The sequence below is a fragment of the Camellia sinensis genome, chromosome 3, assembly GCF_055761805.1.
Source record: "Camellia sinensis isolate YWXY chromosome 3, ASM5576180v1, whole genome shotgun sequence".
Classification (NCBI taxonomy): domain Eukaryota; kingdom Viridiplantae; phylum Streptophyta; class Magnoliopsida; order Ericales; family Theaceae; genus Camellia; species Camellia sinensis.
In genome coordinates, this window is record NC_138963.1 from 4128571 (window position 1) to 4143844 (window position 15274).

Here is a 15274-nt window from a genome sequence, read left to right on the forward strand (position 1 = left end):
TATCCCCCAAGCACTCTTGGCCGATCGGAGGATCTGATAGTAGACACGCCAGTGCTACCCCCATTTCAAGCTCTGTGCTCTCAGGATCCACTGTTCTACACTGCTCAACCTCAGTTGGTGGGTCTGTCTGCGCTTCGGCAACGTCATCCCCAGATAATTGTAAGTCAAAGAAGATTTCGAAACCAGGCACGCGCTTCTTCTCCGCGTTCAGCCATGGCTCTGGAAAGCCGCAGAATGGAAAGTCTCCCCCTTCCCAGACGAAACGTCCGTTTAGGGTACCCCAGATGGGCCTATGCATTAACTCAAATGGCTTCCCAGCCTTCTTTGCTCTGGCCCTTCCGGCCATTTCTTTCCCTTTCCTCACCCAGTCCTCTTTGGTGGGCAGATAACCCAATCCAAAGGTGTGAGGGTTGTGTGGCACTTCGGCCGATACCGCGACGCCTTTCCGGCCGCTTCTTCCTAATCCCATTCTGGGGATATGTTGTAGCTTGTTCATGAGGTAGACAGATTGAGCACTGACGTACATACCCTCATTCACAGCCATGACATTCTGCACCACTTGAGCCTCGGCCAAAGTGAACCCCGATAAAAACACATCCTCCGTGCCGTGCTCGATCTCCAAGACAGGTGTGGACACTTCCGGCGGCGGATGGATTGATGAATTCCCAAAAACGATCGCTACCCCTTTCCCGTGAGGGTACTTTAGCATCTGATGTAGAGTGGAAGAGACTGCCTTGACCTGGTGCAACCACGGTCGCCCCAAAAGTAGGCTAAAGGTTGCGGGAACGTCCAAGATATGAAATTCAATGTTGTGTTGTCCTGGACCAACCTTGGCTTGAATTTTAACAGTCCCCATCACTTCTCTGCTGGTATTGTCGTATGCTCTGATCACTTGGGTAGTTGGGACAAAGTCTACGGGCTTCGACCCGATTGCATATGCCGTTCTGGTCGGGCAGACATTAATCGCAGACCCGGTATCAACAAGTACCACCGGTATCCACTTATCTCTACATTCCACAGAAATATAGAGAGGTTTGTTATGATTTGTGCCCCCAGGCGGTAGTTCCTTGTCCGAAAAGGTTAATGCCGGGGAACCTCCTCCCGGAAAAACCAGCCCAACCAGCTGTTCAGGCATGGTGTCTATGGAGAGTTTGGACTTGTCCATTGCAGACAGGACAGCTTCCCTATGTACTCGTGATGCCATTAGCAGTCCCGAGATGGAGATGTCTGCTTGTATCTTTTTTAACTGTTTCAGGACAGCTTCCTCTTCAATCTGCTTCTCCTTCTGTTTCTCCGCTTCTCTATCCTTCCCGGATGCCTCGGGTTGGTCCAGGTATGGGGGTTTGAAGTACCGCCCACTTCTCGTCATATGGTCAACCTCATCGAGGTACCAAGTGTCATCCGGTTGATTATTTCCCCAGTCTTCATCCGTGTGGGCAAGACATAAGTCATCGTCTTCCCACCACATTCCGTCGGCAGCCAACAGACACTTGTCTGGCTCCGGTTTAGTTGCACTCGCAATACTCCCTGTCCACATGCTCGCAGCATTCTCTATCTTCGTGCACACAGCACTTTCAGTCCCCTCAGGGCCCTTAGCTTTCCTAATTCTCTCAGCCTCCTCAAACTTTTCTTGTCCCAGCTGCATCAGTACAGCTGGTTGTTCAACAATTCCCGTATCCATAATGCCCAAGTCTCGAGCGGAATTCTTAGCACCGGCGCTCTCCGGCGATACAACTTGACTTCCGACCATTCCGGCCACAGCTGATACTCCTGTCCCTACCGGGCTCTGTTCTGGTTGGGCTTCCCCCACTTCATCTGGTTGATCCTCGAGCCATCCAGTGGCCTCCGCCGATTCCTCATAGTCGAACCAGTTGATTGACGCATCCCCCGGTTCCTGGTCATCGAAAAATTGCAAGTTGGCAAAGTCCTCCTCTACGGCTGTCAGATCATCTGCCCCTAGCCCAGATCCATCCCCCCGGATCATGCACAGCTCTCCTGTCTCTGGCAATTCTATACCTATCCCAATCCGGCTCGTTGATAGGATGTACTCGCTTGGATCATAGGCTCTCCCAGCAAAACTCTGTTCTGCCCCAGATTCAACAATCTCATTCTCTCCCGAAATCTGCCCTGGCCCATCTTCAACGGTTACCACCATCGGTTCTGGTTGGGTTTTGGAGACGTCCACCATGCACAAGAAGTCAGTGCAGTCGGGGAGGAACACCTCCGGCTTGGGTAGGTAGGTGGGAGTAATATAGATGCTAGGATCGTAAGATGCGACCCCAGTTTGGATAAAATTGATTCTGTTGGGAGGAGGAGCTTGGTTATGTGGTGGGAGAGGGTTGGTTGTGACATTGGGTTTATCGGGAGGCGCGATCACCTGTTTGTCGATAAGATCTTGGATCTCATGACGCAATCTGAAACAACGGTCGGTGTCATGACCGTGTTATTGGTGATACGCGCAGTACTTTGCTGGGTCATGAGAGGGAGGGAGTGGATTCGGTAGTGGCTTCGGCTCCAGGGGTTTCAAATGCTTTTTTCTGATCAATACCCCTAGGGCTTTGGACAGGAGCATATATAAGGGTGTAAAGGTTCTTTGGCCTCGCGGTTGGAATCTGTTGGTTTGTGTGTTGCTTCCGGAGGCACCGGAGAAGGGTGTGGCAGCCATGGGCCTTGGAGGGGGTGGGGGAGTGGTGGTGACCATACTGACTTCCGAGGCTCTTGTATTTGCAGCGCCACTCGGGCCCGCATTGTTGTTACGGTTGAAAGTCCTCCTCGGTTGTTCCCTGTCGTGGTCAAACAGACCTTGTTTCATTACATCTTCGATTTGCACCCCCATCTCGTGTAAATCTGAGAAAGTAGGAAAGGGGATTACAATCATTCTCTGCATCAACTTTGGGTGGAGATTGCGCACAATCATCCGGATTTGGTCCTTATCTGTGGGCCTTAGAGTCATCATTGACGCCTTTGCCCTCCATCGGATTACAAAGTCCGAGAAAGTTTACTTGGGCTCTTGCCTTGTCGTTTCGAGATCACGAGTTGTAATCTCGATCTGAGTGTTGTACGAATATTGCGCGACAAAGGCCTCAGCCATTTCATCCCAATTCTTCTTCACTTCGTCCTCTAACTTTGCGTACCAGTGGGCGGCCACACCCGACAGGGTTCGGCCGAAGAGTGAAAGCTTTTGTGGTCGTGTTAGGCCCATTGGCCGCAAGATGTCTGCGAACAGTCGGAGATGGACCATGGGGTCGCCGGACCCGTCAAAGCGGTCGATTTGTGGCATTTTGAACCTATCGGGGAGTGTCACGGCCTCCTCGGTATATCCGTCTTCGATATCCGGCATAGCCTTGACCCCTTGGGATTTCTTGAAGAGCTTCTCAAGTTTGCTCAATTTCAGAGCTGTATGATCAACCTCGAACTCGAAGGGAGAGTCCGGGTGATTGGGTGTATGGACCTTGGACAGTTGTGGCGGAAGCGGGGGCGGAGCTGGCCCCGTTGGGAGGTTCGTGTCCTCTTGCAAGTTCTGGATAGTTGGCACAGTATTCCTGGTGTTTGGAGGAGCGTTCTGAACAGCAGGTGTCTGCTCAGGTAATGGAGCCCCTGCCGGAGGAGGAATTTGTTGTGAAGTAGACGCTGTATTCTGTTGTTGCAGTCTGGTAATCAGCTCTGCCTGCTGGGTCATAATCTCGGCTTGTTGCTTAGCGAGTTCATCTCGGCGAACGGCATCCTGCTGCATGGCCCGCATGGTTTCTTGCATTTGGCGCATCATCTCCTCAACTCCTGTTGGTGCCGCCATACTGTTTTGATCTGTCTGAACTACTGGCAGATTTAGCTCTGTAGCAACGATGGGGATCTCAATCCGACTGTCCACTAATGGGGGAAACCACTGTTCTGGTGATCTCTGTTCAGATACACTATGCTTTCTCTGCCTTCTTTTGACAACGGGGGGTAGAGAATGGAACACTGGCTGTCCGTCAATTAGATCCTCAGATCGATTGAGTCGGCGACCTCGTGTCCAAAGTGCTTGGGGAATGCCTGCTGGGTTGGAAGCAATTGTGCTAGAACTGACCTAGCAAAAGATAAATAAAGCGAAAAGGAAATAAATAAACAGATAAACGGACAGCACAACAGCTTAAAACAAAATGCATGACACACAGCCGGGCATAACAACACACAGTCAATAAGCTGAATACACACTGTCCTCAAACACTGATTATTATCCCTGTATCACTGTCCCCTAAAACAGAATCTGATACCCGCAGATAACTAATTCTCAAATACTGGCTGATGCCCGCAGGCCTGATACCCATAATACTGAACTGATGCCCGCAGGTCTGATGCCCAAACTCATATACTGAACTGATGCCCGCAGGCCTGATACTGACAATACTGAACTGATGCCCGCAGGCCTGATGCCCAAACTCATATACTGATACATGCATTCCTGTAGAGACGCACTCTAAAGCACATAACAGATAAGTGAGAGCCAAAACACCCCTATGTTGGGGTAGGGTTTCCCTGTCCTATTTTGTCAGGAGCTAGTGTTTCACTACGCACAGAGTGGTTTCAAACAACCTATAAACGGGTAAGCAACCTGTCTTAGTTTGGAATGGTCACTATGGATCCGAATATGCACTAGGTCGAATGGTCAAAGAGGGTGCCTCGGTAAAACCGGGGTTTGTGTTCCCATACTGGCAGAGCCCACAACCGGTCAGCCTTATGGTCATGCCTTGACAAGACAAGCCTCCGGCAAACCGCTCAGGAATAACAGATGGCAAACACGGTGTCCTAGGCGCACCAATGCAAATGCAATGCAAAGAAACACACAAGTGTAGTAAAAAAAAAACAGATATCATGAGTTCGAGTCAAGTTCTCTAAGTCCCCAGCAGAGTCGCCAGAAACTGTAGACGTCCCCGAACGCCCCGGGAGGAACGAGCTCCCGTTCTGTTCATTTGGGGTCACTACAGCTCAGGACTCTCAAATTGTCACGGTTCTAAATCTGAACCAAAGAGTCCAAATCCGGCAAATCGTTTTGAGAAAACAGATTTTTGAAAGAAGTGCCAAACATGGACTGCTTTGCCAGATACAGAGTCGCCACCTAAATATTTTATTTTGGGAAATTTAGGAAACCGTGACTCGTTGCCTAAGGCCACGTGTCCGTCACCACCAAAGTTGCCTCGGCTCGGGAACTTGGGTACGATTGGGGAAGGTCACTTCGTGAGCACCCCCGCTCGCCCGATCAAAGATCGGCCTCTACTAACCATGATATCTATTTTTGAAAATATTATGTGTTCTTATTCCGGTTATTAGCCTAGATTACTATGTGATGCGCACAGCATACAAGTATAGACCGGGTCGCTTGAATTGGAACAAAACATTTCAAGTTTGTTTTTGAAAGATGGTTTGATGGTGCTACTCGCAAGTAGGCTAAGAGGTGAATTTGCCACCCTCAGGTGGGCTTAGAAAACATGATTTTGCCACTATCTGGTGGGTTTAAAACACACATTTGATGAATTGTTCCAACTCAAATAACCCAACCTTCACCCACAGGCATTCAGGCAGTTATATCACATAAGCAAATAGCCTCATGGTAAGCATGATATTCATGGCAGTCACTCACACGCATGCAGGGATGCTAAAGCATAAAACTTACCGAGTACTCCAAGCCAAAACAGAAACTATGTTAGAAATCATGCATGGTCCTAAACATACAGAAATGCCTAATGCAACACATGCAAAATGCAACTATAGTAGGCTCGGCTATTCTAAACATGGCATATGGAATGCTACAGCTAACATGTATTCAACTTGGAATTGAAAATACAATGCAGTTAGTATGATGCGCCGAGCCCAGTGCATGCAATACAAATGAATGAATGCAAACATGCTGTCATACTGTATGCTAATTGAAACATGCCCTAATCTAACCATCATAAGCGGATAAATAAAAGGAAAGAAAGACGTGGGGTTGGAAGACATACATCACACTCACGCACACTTATTACAGTTTTGCCCTCGCTCGGAGGGTCCGAATAAATATACAGTCCCGAATAAAAGAATAGTACAGTCTAAATAATACAGTCCAAATAATGTACAAATTCCTAATTAATTAACGAATTAACTAAAAAAATAAATAAACTGGCATACAAGCCAGGGACTGCCTTGACTCTTCTCCGGGTGATGAATGATGCATGTGCGGGTTGCCTTTGCGCGGAAATCCATGGCGATGCCCCGAGTAGCCTCTGTTTGCACTTTTTCTTAAAATGCGCGCCAAACTCCGGAAAGTTGCTGATTCTTGATTTTTGCTGCAACAGAGAGCAGGAAAGGGGCATAGCAACGTATTTCACAAATATATGCATGCCTCGATCCTCGTGCCACCAATCACGCATATCGATGCATGATGGCCGAGGAGCCGAATTGCGCAATTCAATGTAGAATGAATGTACATGAAAACACAACAAAACCTAACTCCATCATGGATGATCCGGAGTGTCGGTGACTGGGAATTGAGACACGTTCCGTCACTCGGAGTACGAAACGTACCTCATTTCCCGTGCCCGGGCTAACTCCTATCCCGAACATGATGCAATATGCATGACATGCATGAATGCAACTAAGATACAGCCTAGCATGCACAATGCTATGAAAATGAGATGCCTCAAAATGCGTGCACACGGGCACGCAAACTGAGAAAATACATGAATGCGATCTAAGATACAACCTAGTATGCACTATGCTGTGAAAATGAGATGCCTCGAAATGCGTGCACACGGGCACGCAAACCGAGAAAATGACATACGCAATGCAAATGACATGGCAATATGATATGGGCTTACACTAACATGAGAGAGCCTCAGCCACGCTCACATAAGAGGCCGATGGATGGAAATGAAGTGCCTCGAAATGCATACACACGGGCACGCAAACCGAGACAATGGCATATACAATGCAATGTGGCTAAAATGGCATATAGAATGCAATCATGGACTTACACTAACATGAGAGAGCCTCAGCTACACTCACACAAGATGCCGATGGATGGAAATGAAGTGCCTCGAAATGCGTGCACACGGGCACGCAAACCGAGGCAATGGCATATACAATGCAATATGCCTAAAATGGCATATAGAATGCAATCATGGACTTACACTAACATGGGAGAGCCTCAGCTACACTCACACAAGATGCCGATGGATGAAAATGAAGTGCCTCGAAATGCGTGCACACGGGCACGCAAACCGAGGCGATGGCATACGCAATGCAATGGCATGGAAATGATATGGAAACATGCTAATGGAATTTAAGCACTGAAATGTGGGGGAAAACAGCCCCGGAATGAGGCGAAAACACACCCGATGCATGGAATCTCTCCCGAAATGCAAATTAAGCGCATAGAATGAACTACAGCTATACAAAGCATGCACAATTGGTACACAAGATGAAAAGACAGAAGCAAGGCAGCCTCAAAATAAGCATTTTTACAGTACAAATCATGGCCAAACAGCAAGCAAAGATAGGGCAACAATGGCATGCAAAATGGGGGCCAAGAGAGGGCAATGAAACAAGTGGTATACGCAAAGCCCAAACTGAAAAATTCCCTTCTCCAACATTGAAGAGGTACCAAAAAAGGCACATTTACAGAACTGTAAAAATCCCAAAAACAAATATAGATATGGCTAAGCTCTTATGCAAGAAAACGGGCCAAAAGGTGGCCAAAGAGGCAAGTGGTATATGCAAAGCCCAAACTGAAAAATTTCCTTCTACAACATTGATGAGGGACCAAAAATAAGCATATTTACGGAACTGTAAAAAACCCAAAACAGTATACAAACATGCTAGAAATGCAATGCAAAATGAGGCTCAAAAGAGGCTATAACATGAGGTATATAAAACATTCACCAAACAAGAAAAGGCCCTTAATAAAACATGTAGAATGGGCCAAAATAAGACTATTTTCAGTACTGTAAAATGACCAAAAATAGAAGCATGATAGACTGCCAAAGCATGCAAAAATGGGGATTAAAAGAGAGATATAACATGAAGTGTATAAAATATGCCTCAAACCATGAAAGGCCCTTAATGAAACATGAAGAATGGGCCAAAATAAAAACTTTTATAGCTCTATAAAATGACCAAAAATGGAACCAAGATAGGCTGCCAAGTCATACAAGAATAGGGGACCAAAGATGGATATAAAGACAAGTGGTACATGGAGGTCCCAAACAAAGATGAGCCCTTCTTCGATGTTGAAGAGGGGCTCAAAATAAGCCTACTTACAGTTCATGAGAAACTCCAAAATAGATCACACGCAGGTTAGAAAAAGTATGCAAAATATTAACATACAAAGAGGGTATTGAAGCAAGTGCAAGATGGAGAGTTCAAACAGGGTTGAGCCCTTAATGAGACATGAAAATGAGCTCAAAAAAATGACCTTTTCAGTTTTGGTCGGAGCTCAAAACAATAAGCATGTATGGCTTGCAAAAAAATACAAGAAATGGGCCAAAAAAGGGGAAATTGCAACTCACCCTTGAAGACCAATTCTTTTGTTGCTTCTTGGACCAAATTTGTTGCCTCTTAGCTGCTGGATTGGAGTGGTGGTGGTAGAGCTTGGTGGTGTAGAAGAAATGGTAGTGTAGAACTTGAAGGTTTTCAAGGAAATGAGGGAGAGGGAGATGGAGAGGGAGTTTTCTATTCAAGCTTGAGGAGCAAAATTTCTAACCCTTGTATGCAATGTTGCCAGCTGATTATATGGACAAAAAAGGGGGAGTAAAGGATGGGCAAAACGTGGGGGAAAATAGGCAAGTTTTCCCCCACAAAATATCCCCCGGATTGGGATATTTTCTGGGGGAAACAGCTATACAGCTGTAAAGTTGATGTTCCAAGGAACATGGCCGGCCCCTTTTTGGAGCTCCAGGTGCTCCAGCTGTAAAGTTGATGTTGTAAAGTCAAAACAGTCAAGTTGAAATAGTGGCCGGCCACCACTTTTTAAGGTCCTCCCATGTGTGTACATCACAGATATGTGGTTCAAAGTTCAAGAAAAAGGGCCCAGGTTGTTCAACATTAGCCCGGAAGGAGGGGTTCAAAAGGGTCAGGCAACATTACTTGCCGGCCACCAACTTTTAGGATCCTCCCAAGTGTGTACATCACAGATATGTGGTTCAAAGTTCAAGAAAAAGGGCCCAGGTTGTTCAACATTAGCCCGGAAGGAGGGGTTCAAAAGGGTCAGGCAACATTACTGGTCGGCCACCAACTTTTAGGATCCTCCCAAGTGTGTACATCACAGATATGTGGCTCAAAGTTCAAGAAAGTGGCCCCAAGGTATTCAACATTAGCCCGAAAGTGTGAAAAACGGGCGTCGGAGGGCGTCGGAGGATATATAACTGGTTGCTGCAACAATTACTGGCCTCCCACCCTTCAGTGACCTTCCCGGTGATAAAACAGAGGTACCTGCCAAAAATGAACGAAAACCGTTGCAAAACGAATGTTCGGGGGCCAAAACGCGCAGTTCGGGGTCCCGAAAATAGGCCGTCAAGCACTGAAAGTGGCATTCGGGCACGAAGTGGGTTTCTCAGACCCCAGTGTCCCTTGAAAGGGAGAAAGTAAGATGTATGTCAAAAATCAGAACAAATGGAGATGGTTAGGCGGTCCCGAACCGAGGCACACGGCCAACGGTCCCGAAAAACCGGAAACCGGACTCCGAAATGGGCAAAATGGCCTACGGCCACAGAACGTAGCCTACGGCCACTGAGAGATGATCTACCGGACCTCTCCCTCCCCTCAGGAAAAGAAACAGAGAAAACTGAGTCTGGTTCGCAAATCGAGGCAAGGCACGGTGGAGAGTTCGGAAGTCCGGAGGCAGGGCTCGCAGCCGCGACTCTGAGACTTCTGAACAAGCACAACATGCAATATCACCGAGTGCTCAACTGGTGACGTCTAAGTCTTATGGTCGGTCAAAAATGGGGTGTCTACAACATGCGAGCATAAGTATGCTAATTGAAACATGCCCTAAACTAACCATCATAAGCTAATAAATAAAAGGGAGAAAGAAGTGGGGGTTGGAAGACATACATCACACACACGCACACTTATTACAATATTACCCTCTCGCAGAGGGTCCGAATAAATAATACAGTCCGAATAAATAATTAACTGCTCTAGCTAATTAAATATTACAAAACCATAATTAATTAACAAATTAACTAGGAAAGCAAATAAATTAGCATGCAAGCTAAATGGACCGCCTCAGCTCTGTTCCGAATGATGAAAGATGCATGCATGCTCGAGCCGCCTCGTCGGGAAATTCCTCGCAATGCCCCGATTCGCCTCTATTTGCAATTGATCCCAAAATACTATGCAAAACTCCGAAAGGTTGTTGACCAGTTTTTGCTTTCAGTTTCCGATTTGCTGCAACAGAGAGCAAGAAGGAGGCATGGCAAAGTATTTTCACATATGTATGCGCGACTACTCTTCCAGTCATTGCATGAGCTCTAGGGAGTGTAGTCCTTGATCCTCGTGCCACCAATCACGCATCTCAATGTATGATGGTTGAGAAGTCGAATTGCACGACTCGATGTGAAATGAATGCACATATAAACACAACAAGGCCTAAACTCCATCATGGGTAATCCGGAGTGTCGGTGACCGGGAATTGAAACACGTTTCATCACTTTGATTATGAAACGTCCCTCGTTTCCCGTGTTTGGACTAACCCTACTCCAAACACAATGCAATGAGATGGCATACACAATGCGGCTAACATACAACCTTAAATGCGATGCAACCTAATCATGCTGGCATGCGAGGGATGATATGCACACGTGCAATTAGCATACACAATGCTATGAACCCAGAATGGCATACTCAATGCACGTGACATAATATGGCATACACAATGTACATACGAAGACTATCAATGAGATAATCAAGGCATACACAATGCAATGGTCAAACATGCAATAATATGAACAAAATGGCATACACAATGCCTAGATGGACTTAAACCAATATGAGTGGACCTTAGCCATACCCACATCAGTGGCCACATAATGAAAGTGAGACAACCGAAATACATGCAAACATGCACGGATGCAAAGGACCGATCCTAAGGCACAACATGCAACTCTAACAAAGCATGGCAAAGGATGAAATATGGCATAGAATGGCACATGATCCAGCTCTGAAATATGATACACAATGGTCCCGAATCATGCAAACACTTCACAAAATGCATGCTAGATGGCCTGAATACCGAAACTAGTGAAGTGCATTACACTAGAGGTACACAAAGCAATGCACAAATGGAAAAACCAACCCCAAAACACCCTAGGTAGGTCCAAGACAGTGGGAAATTGGTCTAAAATGATGGCTCAGAATGCATTCAAATGAAGCTCATTCAATGGTCCAAAAATAAGGCATTCATGCACAACTCTCAAACGCATTTAAAGAGTGGAAATCATAAGAATGTGGCATGCATATAAGCTCTGAAATATGATGTGCAATGGCCCTAAAACATGAAAACACCTCAGTATATGCATGTAATAGACCTCAAAACTCAAAGTTAAGCATGGATATTGAACTACAAGCATGCAAAACAAGCATCATTCGACCATGAGACCCAAAAACAAAGCTAAAGAAGTCCAAAATATGCACAAAATCAGTTTAAGGCATGGCCAAAAAGTGCTAGAATCAAGGGCCAAAAGATCATGCGATACAAGCTACTGAACCATGATTTGCACTACAACTATATGAAGCACATGACAGGTCACCAAACCAACCAAAAACAGAAGTATGCCACACCAAATAATGCCTAAAAACCCGTGGAAACATGGTCAATGCATGCAAGAATGATATGTCCCTTTGAAAAGCCATGTAAGGGGTTGTTCTGTACATGCAAGACGGACATTCAAAATGGCAAGACCACCTCTAGAAAGGGCCTAAAATGAGTCTAGGAAGCATGCAAGTAAAGGCCCCTTTGAAAGGCCATGAAGAGGGTTACTCTACACATGCATAAGGGACACCTAACATGGAAAAAATAACTCTGGACAGAGTTCATGCAGGTCACAAAACTCACAAAAAGTGGCTTGAAACATGGCTTGAAAACATGCAAATAGGGGCTCCTTTGTAAGGCCATGAAAGCTAGAAAACAAGACAAGGGGTGAGAGGGTCACCCCTCTCTGATTTTGATGCTCAAAAATACATAATAACCACTGAAAATCCACTAGATTTCAGTGCTCAAAAGGGCCAACAAAGCTAAACACAAAGGCCCTAATGCATGGCTCAAAACAAAGAGAAATGGAGCATACAAGGGGGTAGATGACCCCCAACAGAGAAATGACCTCAAACAAACATGTTAAGAAACTTAAAATAAGACTTTTTTTAGTTTATAACAAAGCCCAAATATGCTTGCAAACTAGGCTAAGAGATGAAGCAAAATAATGTCAAAAAGAGGGAAAGAAGTGTTACCCTTGAAGCTCAGCAACTCCAGGAGCTTTAAGACCAAAAAATCAGACCTTAGGACCTCTGAAGACCTTCCAAGGAGCTTAGGTTGGTGTTGGAGGTGTTAGGATAGGAGGTGTAGTGTAAATGGCCAAGAACTATGGAGTTTTGAAGGCCAAATATAGAGATACAAATGGGGGTGCATGTATGAGCCTCAACAATTTCTGAACCAAGGCCAAGGAGGGGAGGCCCTTCCTTTATAGCCAAGGGGGTTCAAAGCTTCCCTTGGAAGCTAAAAACAAAGATTGAACGTCCTCCATACACGTGTATGGAGGATGGAGCAAATGGCTTCCAGCTGGCACAGCTGGAACACACTCAGGGAGACAAAAAAGTAGAAGGCTGGCCAACCAGTTCAGGTGGTCGGCCGACCACTCCCCCAAGTCAGCTGACTAGGTTCAAAAGGATCAAGCTTGAAAAGGTGGTCAGCAGCCCATATTGGTGGTCTCCCAGGTGAATGTGACCTTAAACAAACGAAAAAGTGACCTTAAACAAACATTTTAAGGGCCAAAAAATAGAACTTTTTGTAGTAGGAATTTAGTCTTAAAACAGCATGCAAAAGTGTCCAAAAGCTTAAGCAAAAATGGGGGATTTAAGGGTTAAAGATTCACCCTTGAAGACCTTGTGTCGTCCAGCTGTGCCAGCTGGAGGAAAATATCTCCAAAAAGGTGGCAAAAAGCAGCAGACCACTTGAAGTGGTCAGCCAGCTACTTCAAATGGTTGGCTGACCACTTTAAGTGGTCTCCCGAGAAGACAACTGGTCGGCCATGGTGGGAGATGATCAGCACACTGAAAACAAGCCAGGGGTGGGGTGCCCGACCAAAAAAGGTGGCCCAAAGACCCAGGAGACCAGTTGTCAGATCAGAAAACTGGCTGGCGAGAAGAAAAGTGGTCTCCAAGGGGAAATACTGGTCTCTCACCCTTGTACCACCTTCCAAACAAGGAAAACAAGGTTTGTACCAAAATCAAACCAAAACGGATGCAAGACGAAAGTTCGGGAGGCAAAGCGTGCAGCCGGGAGCCTCGTAAACTAGCTGACAAGCACCAAAAGTGGTCTCCCAAACCACAGTGGCCCTCTAGGTCAAGGAAACAAGGTGTGGTTCAAAAACCACACCAAACGAACAATGTTAAGCGGTCCCGAGACAAGGCACGCAGCCGAAGGCTCTGAAAACCAGAAACTAGTCTCCAAACGGGAAAAGTGGTCTATGACCAGAAAGAGATGGTCTACAAAATCTCTCCCTCCCTTAGGCAAGGAAAACAAGGCCTGGTTCACAAACCGAGCTGAAGCACAAAGAGTTCAGAGGCCCAAGGGCAAGGCTCTCAGCCAAAACTCTGAAACCTCGAAACGAGTACAACATGCACTATCACCGAGTGCTCAGTCGATGACGTCTGAGTCTTAAGGTCGGTAAAAAATGGGGTGTCTACACCAAGCCATTCCTTAATTGGTTAAGTCCAAAATGAATGTCCTCTAATGGGAGAGGGGTCAACCAAAGGATGGTTTAAGACATGAAAGGGATCATGCCTTTGATTAGTAGAAACCCTCAAAAGAGAGTTAAAGCCATTGACCACACGCTCTATCTCAAGCTTAAACACAAACTAAGGCTAACCAACACTCAAAGCAAATCAAAAATGAAGAAATGAGTGAGGTTGCAGAATTTTAGTGCTGAAATGGTATGGGAAATAATGCAACAACATACAAGCAACACATGCACAACATGCTAAGGGCCAAAGCTCAAAAGGGACCAACACTCCAAAATAGTCCCAAAACATCCTAAATGGAGTTCTAAAACATGCTTGAAGTATGCCAAAAATAACAATGTTAAGAGGCCAAAACAATAGCACATGCTAGGCAATTTAGCACAATTACATTACAAGCATACAAAGGAAAGTTCATATGATTAAACTAGCTCAAAACAGAGCTTAATCATGCCAAATTAGTATCCAAAATATGCTGAAACTTGGGCTCAAAAGGCAAGAAAAACATGGTCATGAGTTGGCTCACAAACAAGACACAAAGCACAACTTTCAAAAGCAAGGAAAGAGTGATATATGTGAGAGTGTGACAATGACATATGCTCTGAAATTACATGCCAAATGATGCTATGTCATGCAAACAAGCCAAGCACAGCATGCTAGGAGCTTTAAAACACAAAGCTAGTAAAGCCAACTACAGTATAGCCATGCAAGGCAAGCCTCAAGGGGCCAAGACCATTCAAAACATAGTTTAAGCATGTCAAAGCAAGGCCAAAAACATGTTGGAGTGGGGACAACACATGCTAGAATAATAGGTTAAAGCATCAAGCATGTTAAAGTAATAAGCATGATTAGACTACAAGTGTAAGAAGCAAGAAACAAATGGCCTAACCAGCCAAAAATAGAGTTTAAACATGTCAAAACAAAGCCAAAAACATGCTTGAACTAAGCTACAAAAAGGTAGAAGAACATGCTCACATGTTAGGCCATCAACACATGCAAAGAAGACACAAGGAGGGGAGTCCAACCCCTCCTATTTTGGACCTCAAAATATGCTTTTAGCCACTAAAAAGCCTCTGAGTTTTAGTGGTTAAAAGGCCAAAAGAGTTGGTTTGAAAGGTGATGAAAGATGGCACAAAAAGCTTCACAAGCCATAGAGCCAAAAAGAGGGATAACCCCAAACTCAAAGGGGGCTTAAACCACCATTTTTAAAGAATAAAAACAGAGGTTTTTTCAGTTTAAAACCATCCTTGGAACAATTTAAAAGGATGGCAAAACAAGCAATTAAAACAAGCTTAATGGGTGAAAGTTA